Raw genomic sequence first — 4,411 nt, forward strand, 5'->3', positions numbered from 1 at the left:
AAGGGAGACTTGGTCGGCAGTTGTAAAAGAAAGTTAGATGGTCCCACACCCAGCTAGCTCTGTCTCCCTCTTTATCTCCTGACTTGGGAGTTTGGCATAGGCCCCAGACCTTGTCTAATGAATAAGGCTGTGACATTTATCAGAGTCTCGCCTGCAAGGCTCCATGGTCTCCAGCAACGTGGGCCCAAGTAGAGCGAGTCAGATATGACAGGGAGGCACCTGTTCCTCTAGCAAGCCTATTGAGAAATGGAGTTATTCCAAGTCTGTGTCCACTAGTCAGCAGAGCTCTCTGAACTCTTAGTCCCCTGTGATGACTTGACTCTCCTTGGGGGTGGAGTACTGGGTTCTAACCCTTTTACACTGTTCTTTCTCTACACTAGGAATTTCATTAGAGCCAGAGCTGCCAACTCTCTTCCCAACGTATGCCTCCTACGTTGGGTCCATAGTTCCACCCATTTTAGTCCACCTGCTTCAGTCTTATCTTTGGGCCATCTTCTGAAGTGGGTTGGGCAGTTCATTTCTGGTCCTCAGTTTTCTTCCTCTAGTGACTCTTCAGGTGGGACGCATGCATCCAAGTCCAGATTTCATCCACTTTTACTGCAGTAAGACTTGTGGGAATGATCGTTCACAGTCTTTTCTAGCAGAGTCTAACCAGGTGTCTGAAGACCCACAGTTGGTCTCTGGGGCTGAAGTTGTGGGGAAGGACTGGCTCATTTTTTTTTCCTGCAAGGCCTCCATGCTCCTGTGAATTCTGACCAGATTGGCAAAACAATTTCTCTTACTCGAGGCAGAGAGGTGGGGGTTTCCCTTCTTTTTCAAAAGGACTAAATACCTTTGGGGGAACACCTTGCTCTTAAAAGGGCCAAGGAAAGGCGATCTGCTGCAGGCAGCTTCTGTCCTACAGCACCAGTGGGATTTCAATGAATCCACTTCCGGGAGAGTGGGTTGCAGGGGCGGAGAAATATGAAATAATGAAACCACACACAAGTGTGTGGGGTCAACTCATCTGGCAGGAGTGCGACAAGTTTAATTTTTCTATGCAGGGGGTTTGATGGGGTGAAGCCAAATACAGGTACAGAGAAGAATGTCTACAACCACAAAGCAAAGTTTAACAATACTTCAGCTATGGGTGGGAGCTGTCAAAATTCTAAGTTACAAAAGAGAAGGCAGATTTAACAACTAGCTTCAAATGCAAAATAGTGCATTATGAAGAAGTAGAAAAATCTAAGGACTGGTCTTCAGAGGTGAGCTCAATTGTTTTAGAGGTCAAGAAAGGAGCCAAATCCCCTAAGCTACAGTTCCCATTTTCTTTTTTGGGGTTGGTCACACCCGGCTGCACTCAGGAGATGCTACTGGCTCTATGCTCAGAAATCACTCCTGGCAGGCTCAGGGGACCATATGGAATGCCGGGATTAGAACCACCAACCTTCTGCATGAAGGGCAAATGCCTTACCTCCATGCTATCTCTCCGGCCCCAGTTCCATTTTCTGAGAATGGTCAATAGCCCAGAATCTGTGTTCTGGCTACTCCCTGAGGCTGCAAGGACATATTTGAAAAAGAGAAAAATATTGTCTTTGATATTGATGCTAAATATTATCCAGAAAAGAATTTCTCTAAGTAATCGTTGATGCTGGGATTTCTGAAAATTTGAGGCCATATTTTTGCCTGAGATTATAAAAGGAGAGATAGCCAAATGATGACATAAAATGTAATACCAAGCATGGATTTATCTCTTCGGGAATTCCTCAACTATCCACACAGGGGAAAAGGCGTCCACAGCAGGCCTTTGGAGGAGCCCCGTGAGGGCTATTTCAGCTCTCCACACCAGGGAAAGCTAGGGATACATCTAGTATGCTGAGCTCCCCTAAAATGGAGATTTTATGCATGCCGTGGCAGAGATCCCTAACCACCCGCTGACAGTCTCAAGGTCAGTTTGGTTAAGGGCTCTTTTAGGTTCTGATTCATTTTCTCCAATACCACAAACTCTGGATTGATAGGCAGTGTGCAGTGTAATTTCCAATTAATGGGAATTAATTGTGGGCCACACCCATTGGGGTCAGGTGTTACTCCTGAATCTGCGCTCAGAAATCACTCCTAGAAGGTTCGGTGGAGCATATAAGTTGCTGGGAATTGAACTCAGGTCTGTCTTTGTTGGCAACTTACAAAGCAAATACCCTACCACTATGCTATCAGTCGTGTCCCCAGAACCAACATTTTTTTTTATTTTTGGGTCACACCTGGCAGTAATCAGTGGTCACTCCTGGCTCCACACTCAGAAATTACTCCTGGCAGTCTCAGGGGACCATATGGGGTTCCAGGATTCGAAGCACCGTCCTGCATGAAAGGCAAACACCTTACCTCCATGCTATCTTTCTGGCCTCCAGAACCAACCATTTTTAAGAACAACTACAACTACCTAGAGGTGGGAATCCCCTAGACTGAAGACCTATGTACCCTATAACAATGGCTTGCAGAGCCCAGAAAGATAGCACAGTAGTAGGGCATTTGCCTTGCATGCAGCTGACCCAGGATTGATGGTTTGAATTTTCTCATTCGATATGGTACCCCATGCCTGCCAGGAGCAATGTATGAGTGCAGAGCCAGGAGAACCCCGTGAATGCTGCTGGGTGTGACTCACAATAAAAAAAAGTCCTGCAAGCCATTCTTGGAGACCTCTTTTACTCTTTTTTCTAGAGGTGCTGGACCCCAGCATGATGAAATAACTATTCTTTTGCATTACTGCACTGTATTTTGAATGGCAGATAGGAGTCTGAAACTATCCGAGTCAGAACCTAAGAGGATCATCCCTCCTGGCAGCGGGGAGGAAACACTTTGCAGGAGCACAGAAACAGGATGGTTTCCCCGAGTCCTGTGGCAGAGGCAATTCAAGGCTGAGTGCAAGGATCTGCTCTGCTGTCTTCCTGCTGGGGGTGCTGGTGTGCTGGACTTCTGCCCCAGACTAATGTCCTATCCTGGGCGTCCAGGGGCTGAGGAGTGCAGTTTCTTGTAGCGCTAGGCTAGCCCTGTTGTCCGATTCAAGCCTGGATCACAGAATGCTTCTTCATCACCTAGAGAGGAAATAATCTCTGTGTCTGCCCATGTGGCTCTGAGCTGGTGCACAGGGTTACAGCTCATCAGGGCATTTTTGGACCTCATGCAGGCACTTCCTGTCACGGCAGGAGATTGTGCTCCTCTCTGGTGCTCACCTCTGTGTCTTTTCTCCAGGGCTTTCTGCAAAGGACCTTGCTGCTGCTCTTTGCGAGTAATAGAAATGGGAGGTTGCACTTCGGGAATAATACAGATGGGAAAAGATGGGGTCTTACCATCTTTTGTCCTCTTTCCAGGTAGGGAAGAGTGGGGCTCAGAAAGGGACAGGGTGGGTGCACAGGCATCTCAAGCTCCAAGTGTCTGGTATGCTTCCTGAAGCGGCAATGGATTCTGTTGTTTGAGTCCATTGCTGTCTGTTTCTTGCCCTTGGCTTGTGGGCCACACCCACTGGTGCTCAGGCCTTGCTCCTGACTCAGTGCTCATGTTCACCCCTGGCAGGTTTCAGGAGATGGGCTCACACTGCTTGTGTCCAAAAGGGTCTTGCATGCAAGACTCTGACAAAATAACTCAATCCTTTTTAATAGAGAAGCCCATGGGCCTATGATAATACCTAGGTCAGGAGAGAGAGAATGGGGTGATATAGGTTTGGGACCAGGGTAAGTTCAGATTGAAGGCCATATAAAAGAACAGGTATACAATTCAAAATGTATAAATAGTCAAAAAGGATACAGGTAGCCAAGGTCTGTCAAAATCAGGGAGAAAAGCCACCACTAGGACTAGAAACAATTCAGTCAACTGTTGTTTCAACTCTCTCTTCTTCTTTTTTTTTTTTTTTTGGTTTTTGGGCCACAACCGGCGGTGCTCAGCGGTTACTCCTGGCTGTCTGCTCAGAAATAGCTCCTGGCAGGCACGGGGGACCATATGGGACACTGGGATTCAAACCAACCACCTTAGGTCCTGGATCAACTGCTTGCAAGGCAAACACCGCTGTGCTATCTCTCCAGGCCCTCAACTCTCTCTTCTAACCGCTAACTTTTCTCCACCCCAACTGAACTCAGGGGGAGTTACAGATGTAGCCAGTGAATCAAAATTAGAGTCTTAAAGGGGCAGACAACTTTTATGGGGTTGGTCCTAGACTAATATTGAGGTAATACAGTAATGTAGGATAAGACCTCCCCTTTCTTTTTATATTAAAATAATTGAGTATTGGGGCTGGAGAGATAGCATGTTGTAGGGTGTTTGCCTTGAATATGGCCAAACCAGGTGGGACCCAATTCGATTCACGGCATCCAATATGGTCCCCCATCCTGTGAGGGGCAATTTCTGAGTACAGAGCCAGGAGTAACTCCTGATCTCTGCTGGG

This window comes from Suncus etruscus, chromosome 15, assembly GCF_024139225.1.
Source record: "Suncus etruscus isolate mSunEtr1 chromosome 15, mSunEtr1.pri.cur, whole genome shotgun sequence".
Lineage (NCBI taxonomy): Eukaryota > Metazoa > Chordata > Mammalia > Eulipotyphla > Soricidae > Suncus > Suncus etruscus.